General features: G+C 41.8%; 1 pseudogene; it reads right to left on the bottom strand.

Moving 5' to 3' along the window:
* Window positions 1-1,086: 1,086 nt before the first annotated feature.
* LOC133758864 (olfactory receptor 5A2-like) lies at window positions 1,087-5,981 on the bottom strand (annotated as a pseudogene).
* Window positions 5,982-14,670: the final 8,689 nt, after the last annotated feature.

Here is a 14,670-nt window from a genome sequence, read left to right as displayed (position 1 = left end):
CACCGCGTTCTAGTAGTCCCGGTCGGGGTGCCGGATTCTGTCCCGGTTGCCCCTCTTCCAGGTCAGCTCTCTGCTGTGGCCAGGGAGTGCAGTGGAGGATGGCCCAAGTGCTTGGGCCCTGCACCCGCATGGGAGACCAGGATAAGCCCCTGGCTCCTGCCATCAGATCAGCGCGGTGCACCGCACGCAGTGTGCCAGCCACGGCGGCCATTGGAGGGTGAACCAACGGCAAAGGAAGACCTTTCTCTCTGTCTCTCTCTCTCTCACTGTCCACTCTGCCTGTCAAAAAAAAAAAAAGTTTGCTGAGTTTATATGCATATATGTATATACATATATAGATATATTAAATATATAGTTTATAATTACTTGAGAGACAGACAGTGAGCTCCTATCTGCTGGTTCAATCTCCTAACACAAGCGATGGGTGGGTTGGACCAGCTTGAATCAGAAAACAGGGAACTCAATCCAAATCCCCTATGTGGGTGACAAGAGCCCGATTACATGAGCCATCACTGCTACCTCCTAGGGTCTGCATGAGCAGGAATCTGCAGTCAGGAGCCAGAGTGGAATTGGGAAACCAGGCACTCTGATGTGAGATGTGGGCATCTTAATCAAGTGTCTTCACCACTTAGCCAAAAGCCCACTTCCAGTGGGATGTATTGTGGGGTGTGAAGGGTTAAGCTATGTGAGTCCATCTACTCAGTGGAGGAACACTGCTCTGGTCAGTAGGGTTCTTCTGGCTGTGGTTACTCTTATGGTGTACATTATGAATGAATCCATGGTTCCTGTTAAGGTGTACATTATGAATGAATCCAACTGCAATAATTGGACTAAACAAGTCTGCTTTCCAATCGTGCTCACCTCCTAGGCAGGAAGTGTCCTTTTTTTACATGTCTGACAAGGTAGCTTTGTGCTAAATGTTCTTAAACAGAGCAAGATTAGGGAAACTCAATAGAATTCAACCCAAAATAGAGTACAGACATGACTGTATTGGATGGCTTCATTTACCAAGTAGAATATCTATGACTTACCATTTTTCAGTGTGGTTTGAGAATCTACACTGAAGTGCTCACTTCTGTTGATAACTCAAAACTCCTGCCTGTTTCTGGACAAGAGAAATCTCTTTTGTTGCAGGAATTTCCTGAATGCATTCTTCACATCTTTGTTTCTCAGAGTGTAAATGAGAGGGTTTACCAGGGGGGGTGATCACACAGTAGAACACCGAGACCACCTTCCTGGTGGTGAAGTTGTACTTGGAGGGAGGGCGGACATAGGTAAAGATGATGGTGCCATAATAGATGGTGACTACGGTGAGGTGGGAGGCGCAGGTTGAGAAAGTCTTCTTGCGAGCCTCCCGGGAAGACAGCCTGATGATGGTGACCACAATGTTGCTGTAGGAGGACATAGTGAGAAGGAAGGAACTGAAAATCACAACAGAGCTGCAAGTGTAGCCCACAGCCTCCACCAAGAATGTGTCTGAGCAGGAGAGCTTAAAAATGGGATCTGCATCACAAAAGAAATGGTTGATCTTCTGGGGACCACAGAATTCCAACTGAGCAATAAATAAAGTAGGAAGGAGAGCAGCAAAAAATCCACCAATCCAAGACCCTGCAGAGCAGCACAGGCAAATCTGGAGGCTCATGAGGAGCGAGTAGCGCAGAGGGTTGCAAATGGCCACATAGCGGTCATAGGCCATCATGGCCAGCAGGATGCACTCTGTGGCTCCCATGGAGAAAAAGAAGAAATACTGGGTAATACAGCCAGCAACGGAGATGGTGACAGTCTTGGAGAGGAGGGTGGCCAGCAATTTAGGCACCGTGGTGGTCGTGTACCAGATTTCCAGGAAGGACAAATTTCCCAAGAAAATGTACATGGGTGTCTGCAGTGTGGAATCCATGAGAACAATGACAATGATGAGGGTGTTTGCCATGAGGGAGAGCAGGTACACGGTGAGAAACATCATGAAGAGTGTGCACTGTAGAGAGGGCGTGCCCGGGAACCCCAGGAAAAGGAACTCTGTCACTGTCGTGTGGTTTGCACCACCCATGTCTCATCTGCTATCGTCTGAGAGGGAGGAGAGCAGGAAGCGAGAATGGATGATTCTGTGTGTGTAGTAAATTACTAATGGAGCCCCTGATAATAAAAGAAAGTGATGCTTTACATGGTTATCTCATTTGATTTTCAAAAATATTTCCAATAATCCATGTTTTAGAAATTGAGCAACTAAGGAATAAATAGTTTTCCCAAAGTGGCCCCACCCGCAGAGGGCATGGTAGGTCTGAGGCCCAGGAGGGGTGTCTGGAAGGACCACTGCCCACACTGATACATGAATGTGGGTATGGGGAAGAACATGGTCCTGGCCCCCCATAATGATCTCACAACCTGAAGTGAACACAGCAATGGGGAAATCAACAATGAAGCGAGCAGGGTCCGGTGACTGGGGCCTCTGCATTCACACAGTTACTCTGTGGAGAGAGACTCCTGACAAATGAAACATTGCCTACAGCGTTCAACCCATGACCCCTGGTGCACCCTGTGAGTCAGAGATGGGAGGGAGATGGCTGCAGGAGTAAACCCCGTCTGCAGGACAAAGTGAGGGTCCACTCAATATGGCTAAGAAGTTTCATTCTTGAGTATTCTTCTGCCTTTCCTCATCTGTGACTATTTGCTATAAAAATGGTTGTGACACCCTGTCTCCCTGTATTGGTTAGGAATAGTCAACAAACAAATTTTTAAGGTCAGAAAACTCGTCCGTAGAAAAATAAGCATACCCAGTAATGTATTCATGCCCTTGTGATGTGTTCATTCACCTTAGTGCTGAAGTTTCCAGATAATGAATAAAAGTAAAAGAAAAAATTCTTGGTAACCATAAAAATGTTTTTTTCTTGAATAGGAAGAACATTCTAAATAATTATACTGATCTTCAGCAAGGACACAAAATTGATCGCTCTTGTGTCACAGTGAAAATGGCAACAGAAGGCAACATTGAGTCAATGAGGCTCCTACCTATAGGTTGCCTATGTTGTCTTTCTGGAGGTTTTTAACTGGTGAGACACGGTAGGAGGACAAGTAAACAGGCATCCCACACAGCACCAGGGCTCCCTGTGGCACTGCCGATGCACACAGGACATTCTCGAGTTGCACTTTATGAAGCTGTAGTGAGACCTGCAATGTTAATGTGGTGAGGACATTTTACTGCCCCAATACCTGATCCCACAGATGCTGACTCCCTTAAACTATGAAGCCTTGCCATTGTAGTCTTAAAAACAAAAATGAAATTGTCCTTCTTATAGTCCATGCTATAATTATTAAGCAGTTTGAATCATATATGAATAGAATTTACGATTTAAGAAAACTGTTTATATGAAAGAGCTTGAACTACTCTTGAAAATATTTCCTTCCACTATTGATTATCTTCTGCCAGAAGAAAAAAATTAATGTTATTCAAACAAGAACAAAGCTTCAGAGGGGCTCTATTTGCTATTTTTAAAAAAAATTCCAGCACCATTTTCTCCTATTATTTATAAAATTTGAAAAGAAAATACTTAGAACTTGGGCCAGAATCAGACCAATGTTACCATAAAGAAGAAGAAGTAAAAAAACCTTTGCTTTTCATTAGGACAGATCGTGGTTGTTCAATTCAGCCTAAGCTATAAGATTAGGATTGCTTCTTCAGAGGTAAACAATCTTAGAAAGGAACTAGAAGATAGAGAAAATTCATCCTAATCAATCAATACATCTAGGAAAATGAACTAAAACTTTTATATAAAAAGGAATCTACATACATTTAAATTTTATTTTGCAGTTTCAGTTTGTAAACTGCATGCATTCATCTAAACGAGTATCTGAGGGAGGGAGGGCATTGCTTCAGACCAAAGGAGGATCCTAACTTACAGAAGCACTGGGGTCCCGTCATTTGGCCCACCCCTCCCTCACTCTGTGGGTGGGTGGGAGCAGCATGGATAGTGTCTCCAGGATACACTCACTGCTTGTGTTCTGTTTTGTGTTTTCCAAGAATGTTCTGGTATGAGGTCGATCTTCGTCAGTCTCTTTTCCAGCAGGGCTGTGTCTGGGAGCATCCTGTGTCCATCGCATCACAGGGGAATGGACCTGACGTCTCCTCACTGCTGAGTCGCTGGTGTCCAGACCTGCTGCATTATGGATAAGCTCCAAACTCCTTTATTTTATTAACATTTTTTGTTGATTTCAGCTGCGATTTCCCTGTGGCCAGTGAGCAGGGAGAAGCAAGGCCTGTGAGACCCTCATGAGCAGCACAGGGATCATCAGCCTGGGGCCTGGAGAGCCGCCCTCCACCTGGGACCTCCACCTGGGTTCCCCAGGACCTGAAATACCAACAGAAATAAATGAGTTTGCGGGCTTCTTGCCTCTGGCCCGCTTTCACCCAACTCCCAGTGTCTGTGTGGTGACGCCACACCTCTTGTCCCCACTGCGCTCCTCCTCCCAGAACGAATCCACAGAAACACATGGGAGTTCAGAAGTTTCTTCAACATACTGATCTCATTCCCTTTGGGTGTATTCCCAGTAATGGGACTGATGGATCTTATGGTAGAGCTATTTTTAATTTTTTGAGGCACCTCCATACTATGTTCCATATGGCTATTCTAATTAACATTCCAAGTAAGATTTTTAAGGGTTTGTTTTTCTCACCAACACATGTAGCCTTTTGTCTACTTGATAATAGCCAGGCTGACTGAAGTGAGGTGATTTCTCCTTGTGGGTTTGATTTTCATTTCTCTGATGGTTAATGAAATTGAGTGGTTTTTCATATATCTGCTTGTCTTTTGTATGTCTTCATTTGATAAGTGCTTATTTAGGCTGGAACCGTGGCTCACTAGGTTAATCCTCTGCCTGCAGCACCAGTACTCTGGGTTCTAGTCCCGGCTGGGGCACCAGTTCTGTCCCGGTTGCTCCTCTTCCATTCCAGCTCTCTGCTGTGGCCCAGGAAGGCAGTGCAAGATGGCCCAAGTGCTTGGGCCCCGGCACCCGCATGGGAGACCAGGAGGAAGCACCTGGCTCCTGGTTTCGGATCGGCGCAGCGTGCATGCCGGCCACAGCAGCCAGTTGAGGGGTGAACCAACAGAAGGAACACCTTTCTCTCTGTGTCTCTCTGTCTCACTATCTAACTCTGCCTGTCAAAAAAAAAGGAAAAAAAAAGAAATGTTTATTTAGTTCTGTTTCTCATTTTGTAAAGGGATAATTTGTATTTTACCTTTTGAGTTGATCGAGTTCCTAATATATTTTGGATAATAACTTCTTTTCAGATGAATAGTTCCTCCTATTACGGAGATGTTCTCTTCACTCTGTTGATTGTTTCCTTTGCTGTGCAGAAGCTTTTTAGCTTCATGAAATCCCATTGGTCTAGTTTTGCTTTGTTTCTGTGTTTTAATGTCTTATTTAAAGAATTCTACCCATCAAATTTCATGAAGTGTTTCCTCTATATTTTCTTCTAGTAATTTCATAGTTTCTGGCCATTCATTGTAATTTCATAGTTTCTGGCCATTCATTTAAGTCAATTTTTTTTGTACATGCTGAGAGATTGAGGGGTCTAGTTTTATTCTCCTGTGCATACAGAGATAATTTTCCCAGCACCACTGAGTGAAGAAACTTCTATTTTCTAACCATGTTCTTAGCACCTTTGTCAAAGAATAGATGGCTACAGATGTGTCGGTTTATTTCTAGGCTATTTCATTTTTCTCTCTATTGGTTTTAAGGCAATATCATGCTATTTTGATTATTATAGCTTTCTGGTATATTTTGAAGTCAGACATGTGATGCTTTCTGCTTTGTTCTTTTGGCTCAAAATGGCTTTGTCTATTGGGGGGCTTTTATAGTCCCATATAAATTTTAGGATTTTTTTAGCTGTGAAGACTGACATTGATATTTTAACAGAAGTTGCATTGAATCTGCAGATTGCTTAGGATAGTAAAGACATCGTACCCATATTGATTCTTCTAGTCCATCAACACTCAATGCATTTACATTTTTTTCTGTCCTCTTTAATTACTTTCATTAATATTTTATAGTTTTCACCACAAAGATCTTTAATTTCTTTTGTTAAATTTACTCCTTGGCATAATTTTGTAGTTATTGTAAATGGGTTTGTTTTCTGGATGACTTCAGATGATTTGCTTTTGGAGAAAATGCTATCTAAACACTACTGATTTTTGCATGCTGCTACTTTCCTGAACTTATTAATTCTGATAGTTTCTAGTGGGATTTTTGTGGTTTTTTCATATGTAAGATCATGTCACCAGTACACAATGACAAGTTAGCTTCCTCTTTTCCAATAGGAACAGCATCATTTATTTCTATGGGTTCACGCAGGAAATTCCAGTGCTGTATTGCATAAACTAGAGAAGGTGGGCATTGTAGCCTTGTTTGGCGTCTTAGAGATTAAGCTTCCAGTTTTTCCCATTCTGTATGGATGTATTATTTATATATGGCCTTCATTATAAAGAAGTACATTGCTTTGTACCCAACCTACTCAAAAATTTTTATCATGAAGGATTTTGGCAAATGTCTTTTTTGCATCCATTGGGATGATCAGAGGATTTTTGACCCTCATTCTGCTGATGTGGTGTATCATGTTTACTGATCTGCGTATATCAAACCATCCTTGCATCCCTGGGAGAGATCCCATTCAATCACGGTGAATAATCTCTGCACTATGCTATTGGAGTGAGCTTGCTAGTGTTTTGTTGAGGATTTTTACATCCATGTTCATCAAAGATATGGGCCTTAGCTTTACTTTTTATTGTGTCTTTGTTTGATTTTGGTATCAGGGTGACACTGGCATTGTAGAATGGGATTAGAAGAATTTCTTCTTTTTCCATTGCTTGAAATAATTTAAGGAGCTTTAGTATTATTTATTCTCTATACATTTGGTCACATTCAGGACTGAAGTCATTTGTACCTGGACTTTTCACTAATGGGAGATTATTATTATGGATTTAATCTTGTTACTCTTTATTGGTCTATTCAGTTTTTCAATTTTTCCAGGATTCAATCTTGGTAAGGTGTCCAAGAATTATCAAATCTGTTGTCACATAGTTGTTCATAATAATCTGTAATTATTCTTCATATTTCTGTCATGTCAGTGGTAGACTGTGCTTTTTAAATTTTATTCATTTTAGGTTTTTTGCCTTAGTCTAGCTAGGAGTTTATATGTTTTGTTTTTCTTTTACAAAAACCAGCTCTTCATTTGAGTGACCTTTTCTATTGCTTTTTAAATGTGTATTCATTTGTTTTTGCTCTCATCTTCATTGTGTCTTTCTTTCTACTAGTTGTAGATCGGTTTGTTCTTGATTTCTAGTCTCTTGATGTTTACTGATGAGCTTTTTAGTTGAGATTTTTTTGGTGCTGCCTGCTATAAGCTTCCTTCTTAGTACCACTTGTTCTGTATCCAATACACTATGATATGCTGTGCTTTCACTTTCACTGGGTCAGAAAAAATTTCAAATTTCCTTCTTAACATCTTCTTGACATATCAGGTGTTCAGCCATAAGTTTTTCTTTTAATTTTCATGTACATATTTTATCATTTTGAAAGTTTTTTTCTAATTTTTTTGTATTATGATTGGAAAATATGTTCAACATTATTTCAAATGTTTGAGACTTGTTTTATGACCTACCATATGAGCTGCCACAAAAAAATGTTCCATGTTCTGTTGAGAAGATTACATATTCTGCAGCTGTGAGATAGAATGCTCTGCGGCTGTCTGCTATGTCTACTTGGTAGTTTTTATTGATTTTCTATCTAGATGACTTGCCCATTGGTGAAAGCAGGATCTTGAAGTCCTCCACCACTCTCATTCTAGTAATAATGTATTTCTTCAGTTTTGCTAGCTATAAAAAGTCATTATTTTCCTTTATTTCTGAAGGGCAGCTTTACTAGAACTTTCTTGGTTGGCAGTTTTTATTTCAGTTTTTTTTTCATTTCCAATTCTCTTTATATACAGAAGATCGATTCAGTATATAATTAGTAAAGATCCCATCAGTTTGTACCCACACAGAAACACAAAGTGTAAAAATACTGTTTCAGTACTAGTTATAGCATCACTGCACATTAGACAACACATTAAGGACCGATCCCACATGGGATGTAAGTACACAGTGACTCCTGTTGCTGACTTAACAATTTGACACTCCTGTTCATGGCGTCAGTAATCTCCCTAGGCTCTAGTCATGAGTTGCCAAGGCTATGGAAGACTTTAGAGTTTGCTGACTTTGATCTTATTCCGATAGGGTCATAGTCAAAGTGGAAGTTCTCTCCTCCCTTCAGAGAAAGGTACCTCCTTCTTTGATGGCCCCATTCTTTCCACTGGGATCTCACTCACAGAGATCTTTCATTTAGGTCTTCTTCTTTTTTTTTCTTTTCCATGGTATCTTGGCTTTCCATGCCTACAGTACTCTCATGGGCTCATTTTTCGAAAGAGGAAATCCAAATGGCCAACAGACACATGAAAAAATGTTCAAGATCACTAGCAATCAGAGAAATGCAAATCAAAACCACAATGAGGTTTCACCTCACCCCGGTGAGAATGGTTCACATTCAGAAATCTACCAACAGATGCTGGAGAGGATGTGGGGAAAAAGGGACACTAACCCACTGTTGGTGGGAATGCAAACTGGTTAAGCCACTATGGAAGTCTGTCTGGAGATTCCTCAGAAACCTGAACATAACCCTACCATACAACCCAGCCATCCCACTCCTTGGAATTTACCCAAAGGAAATTAATTTGGCTAATAAAAAAGCCATCTGCACCTTAATGTTTATTGCAGCTCAATTCACAATAGCTAAGACCTGGAACCAACCCAAATGCCCATCAACAGTAGACTGGATAAAGAAATTATGGGACATGTACTCTATAGAATACTATACAGCAGTAAGAAACAATGAAACCTGGTCATTTGCAACAAGATGGAGGAATCTGGAAAACATCTTGCTGAGTGAATTAAGCCAGTCCCAAAGAGACAAATATCATTTGTTTTCCCTGATCAGCGACAACTGAGCACCAAAGGGGAAACCTGTTGAAGTGAAATGGACACTATAAGAAACAATGACCTGATCAGCTCTTGTCCTAACTCTAGATGTACAATGGAATACTATATCCTTTTTAGTATTTGTTGTTGTTGTTGTTCTAGTACTAGTGGTTGAACTCTGTAATTAACACACAATTATTCTTAGGTGTTTAAATTTTAACTGAAAAGTGATCCCTGTTAAATTTCAGAGTGGAAAAAGAGAGGGAGGAGATGTACAATTTGGGACATGCTCAATCAGACTTGCCCCAAATGGTGGAGTTAGAAATGTGCCAGGGGATTCCAATACAACCCCATCAAGGCGGCATGTACCAATGCCATCTCACTAGTCCAAGTGATCAATTTCAGTTCACAATTGATGGCTCTGATAGGTCTAAGAGTCAAAGGGATCACACAAACAAGACAAGTGTCTGCTAATACTAACTGATAGTATCAAAAAGGGAGAGAAGGATCCAACATGGGAAGCAGGATACACAGCAGACTCATAGAATGGCAGATGTCCTAAACAACACTCTGGCCTCAGAATCAACCCCTAAGGCATTCGGATCTGGCTGAAGAGCCCAGTAGGGAATTTCTTAATTAAAAAAAAAATGCTTGAAAGCAATACTATTTGATAGGGTTTAATTTCTATTTAATAAATAGTCTTAAATTTGAAACTGTCTCTGTGAATTATTTGGCATTGGTTATTTGCATATTTCTGCTGTCTACTCTTGTGGCACCAACCTCTCACTGTTGAACATCCAAGTGAGCTGCAAGCCATACTGTCTTAGTTTCCCTGGCTCACAACTTATTTCTGTAATTCATGTGTTCTGGAAACACAAGGCTGGTGCATATTCCTAGAGTGTTTTGGATAATTTCTGGAGTGTTTTGAACTAGACATAGGAAGGACATCATGCAAAGCAGTGACAACTGTTAAGGGATCTGCACAGCGGAGATGACCTCAGGACTGGGCAACTTCTGGCCTGGGAGGGCGGAGGAGCTTAAGTTAGAGGCCACTGGGTAAATCGCCCTCTTTGTAGTCCCTCTTCGACAGAGGCTGGCCAAAGCAATAAAGTGATGTACACTGAGAGATAACGAGAGAAGCAAGGACACAGCGCAGAGACAGCACCGAGGCCCCTGCCAACACCCTCAAGATTTGCTTCAACCAATGAAAAGGCAGGCGACAAAACCCCGGACTTTGATACAGAAGGTGACTATGCTCGGTCCTCCCCCGGATATAATTGAGGTGCTTGATTCACTCAAACTGCCCTCTTGATGAGGGAATCAGTCATTGCAGAGTGGACTGAGATGCATCAGTAACAGGAGCTGGGGGTTACTTGTGGGCAGGGGGGTCAGACATTTCTCTTTTTTAAAAAGGATTGATTTATTTATTTGAAAGACAGGTTCATTCCCCAAATGGCTACAATGGCCAGGGCTAGGCCAGGCCAAAGGCCTGGAACTCCATCCATGTCGTCCATGTGGGTGGCAGGGACCAAGCACTCGGGCCATCTTCTGCTGCTTTCCCAGGTACATTAGCAGGGAGCTGGTCAGAAGCAGAGCAGCCAGCACTGGAGGCGGTGGCTGAACCCACTGCATCCAAATGCTGGCCCCAACACCGGTCCGGGATCAGGTATTTCCTGTTCTATTTATACAGCTTTCCCACTCAGTGTGACATAAAAACCAGTCTCCTCAAAATGAAAGCAGTTATGTTTTTCCTCATTTCCAGAGAATATGGATGACATTAGACACAATGACTCTATCAGCACCAATTGTCTTGCTTCTGCTGCCTGAGCTGAAGCACAAAGGTTAAGGAAGGGTCATCAGGGCAAAGGTCATCAGAATTCTGCACAATGTTCTCTCAAAGCTTCAGGGAGACTGACGTTATTTCAAAGTAAAAATAGGAACTATTAGAGCACAGCAAAATTATACAAAATAACTCACATATAGTAAGTATGCAATAATTAGAATTATATTTTCAAGTCACATTTAATATCAAGTCAATATGCCCATAATGCAAGGAAATTGCTGTTGTTTGAAATCAGAGATTTCAAACCTTATTGGCCCTAGATGTAAAAATCAGTGTCCCCTAATGCAAACACCACTTCAATTCATTTTGAAATTTCACCTTGACACATTCCACTTGGCCATATTCAGGAAAATAAAATTCAATAGTTTGAGAATATTAATAATCATAATAAAACAGAAGTACAAATAAATAAAATCTCCTTTGATTCTCTACATTTCAATTATCCCATTGACTCTCTGTGTAAGAGAAATCAAAGTTTACTGGTTATATATTTTCTTGGGATTATGTGGTAGACAAAGAGCATTTTGCTACCTACACATCTAGCAGCCAAAATGTTTTTTTAGGACTTAGCTAAAAGTTCCTCTGATGCTAGTAAGACCTATCATAGGCCAAAGCAAATAAATACAGAAGCAAAAAGCTCTTAATTTCCAAATGCCTACAACAATGTCTTCAAAAATTATTTGTTTCATTGTCCATAGTGAGAGGTTCTAAGGACAAGCATTAAGATTTTGTTGGGGCCCATGCTATTGTGTCGTAGGTTAAGTCTCTGCCTGTCATGCTGGCATCCCTTATGGGCACCGGTTCATGTCCCAGATGCTTCACTTTCCAATCCAGCTCCCTGCTATGGCCCAGGAAAGCAGCAGAACAAGGCCTAAGTGCTTAGGCCCCTGCACCCACGTGGGAGACCCAGAAGAAGCTCCTGGCTCCTGGCTTTGGATAAGCTCAGCTCTGGCAGATGCAGCTATTTGAGGAGTGAACCAGTGGATGGAAGACCTCTCTCTCTGGCTCTGCCTTTCTTTGTAAGTGTTTCAAATAAATAAAATATCTTTTTTAAAAAAAATAGTGAAAACAAAGGTTGTCCACCCGCAGCCCTTCTTGGAGTGCTCATTACCAAGTAAACGAAGCCCACACCTGCGACAGCACCAAATCCTGACTAGTAGACACTAGGGAAAGCCCGCATGGGGGAAACCCTCAGGAAAGCAGTCGTGGAAAGCAAAGCACGCTAACTCTGCAAGCAACTGTGCCAAGATCAGACACAGCTGGTTTCCATGGAATGGAGCAGAGACGTCTGTTCTTGCAGCCCCATTGCCCTCCAGAGTGTTTACAAAAGCCAGCTCCATTTTAAGAGTAATGAGACCTCTCCAGTATCAACACAGAGTTTTGCAACATAAAGGTTTAAGTCTTTTCATTGTGAACATTCCGCTCTATTCCAAGTATAGAATATCTCAACACTGAGATATGGGAAATCTTGAGAAACAGTCGTGATCTACACTGGTCCCTTCGGCAGATATCTGACCTTCGAACGTCAGCAGTTCCTCTGTTAAATTCAAACGCCCCTCCCTTGATGCTAAGATGTTCTTAGAGCTCTCACTCCTCGTGGCTCTCTGGCTTGGGCCATTCACTAGAGACGCACACACAAAACCTAAGTACCTGGTCTTTATGAATGATGGTGTGCTTCCTCTGGAAATAGTCTAAGATTTCCCTCTTCTGAACACCCTTAAAGTCCCTGATCCTGGATAGTAGCCTAGCTCTAATCCGAGTAGCAGTGTCGACCAGCTGTTTCCAACACTTGGAAAGTAAGCCTGCTCTGATTAAGCATTTGTGGGGTACTGTAGAGGTTCAGATTATTTCACATAAACACTCTTACACTAAAGTTGTTAGAAATAAGCATTAAAGGGGAGCTGGGAAGTCTTTCGTTCTTTCTCCCTTGGATCATTTTGCCTCGTGTTTTCGGTCCTGGTGGCTTTCTAATGAGCAATCATCAACATCTTGAGAGTAAAAGTCAACTGTTTACAACAATTTGAAAGCTTTCAAGTGATCCTGGAGTTCAGGAAATACTTCCAGATTCCTACTGTTCTGTCCCAGTCCCCTCATCCTAAGACCACCAACGGGCACCCTATGGTCCAGCAGGGTGAGGTTTGTCCACCCAGGCCACAAGAGGTATGGTGAGCCCCAAAGATCATGGGGCGTCTTCTTAGAGAAAGTAAAGGATTGGGCTTTCTTGGGCTTTGGTGATGGGCACAGTTGATGTGAAATTTAAAGAAAGGGGTGTGCTCAGGCTCAGAGTCATGTGCCAACACCAGATGTGGACTGTGAACCAGACCTACATGTTTTGGTTCTTTAGGAACTACAAAGTCATGCTGAACCAGGAATTGGCGTTCAAAAGTTCCATCCCTGAAGCTCTGGGGCTGGGGTGGAAAGTGAGATGTGCATCTGCACCAATGGGAGTAGGTGCTGCCCACAGGATGGGAAATTTTATTCTCACTCATACACATCAAATCCACAAAACTTCTGATGTCTAAGATTTTAAAGGAGAGAGTTTCTCAGTAAGGAAGTATTAACACTTAAAGAAGGCGTCATCACATGACACTTAAACTGCATGATGTCCTCAGGAGACTCTTCCCTAATCTATGTTTAGCTGTCTTTTTTTTTTTTTTTCCTTGCCCTGCTACTTCTTTTTTAATGCTGGGCTACTTTGTAATTTCCAGCTGCACCATGCCTTTTGTTTCTTATGCTTTTTTTAAGGTAATTTGATTCATTTTAAAGAATTCTTCACACATCTGTTGGACTCCTTTTACATTTGCATCAGCTGAAGCTCTCTGCCAGGCAAAAGGCCCAGGTTACCATGCACAAAACCCAAGAGACATTCCTTTCCTGTGCCGTAGACTTCACAATCCAGGCCTTTAAATCCAAGGATCAAGAGATTCTGTCACCCACTAGAAAGAGTTAACACAGGTCACATCTTCGTGCCAGCCTGAGTATCCCAGAGAGAGCCCTTCTCCCAGAAGATCCATCCACTCTTGGCAATTGTTCAATCACACAGTATTCGCCATGTGGAGCTGAGGGTGATGGAGAGAAGATATAAGAAAGGGGAGTGGAGACTACAGGGAGGCTGGGGCCTCATCAGAAGGACAAAGGATGCAGAAGAGTGGCAGAGATAACGGAGGGCTGAGATGACCAGAGAGTGAAGGCCGTCAAGAGAGGAATGAGGAAGGCAGGCGCGACAGCAGTCAGTTCACAATATGTTCAAATGAAGAAAACCATGGAATGAAAAATGGAGGTAACGAAGGCTGAGCTCGAAAGATGCAGTTTGTGGCATCCATGGGGTTTGTGGCAGAAAGGACCGCAACCAGGTGAGTCTTTTGCTGACAGGTTCCATCCAAGGTGAGATCAGTGAGCAGTCCTGTGATCACAGAACCGTGCTCCTTAGCAGATCCCCACAGCCTTGGATCAATGCCCTGAATCTCCTGTGAGTCAGAAGCAGTCTACATGCAGCTGTTTTATAAACATTGCATATTTCTATGAAAAACGTGTATGTGTTCACATATAAGAAATTAACATGACTTATTGTATTTGATAGGTAAATTGTTGAATGATCAATCTATTTCTTATAAAGTAGATGAATCTGATAATTTTAAAAATAAAAAATTTATTTATCTAAAGAAATCTTCATTTTTTAACTTTTACTAAGTCTTAGAATTGATACAGGAATGACTAAGCCACACAGGACCCATCAGAGGTGGCACAAGCACCATACACTTCAAGTAATCGCACCCCAGGGTATCTGACAAACTACGCAGCTTAACTGAAAATAAAGTATGAAAA

This window comes from Lepus europaeus, chromosome 4 (assembly GCF_033115175.1).
Source record: "Lepus europaeus isolate LE1 chromosome 4, mLepTim1.pri, whole genome shotgun sequence".
In the NCBI taxonomy this organism is placed as follows: domain Eukaryota; kingdom Metazoa; phylum Chordata; class Mammalia; order Lagomorpha; family Leporidae; genus Lepus; species Lepus europaeus.
This window is presented reverse-complemented; position numbering and strand designations above follow the sequence as displayed.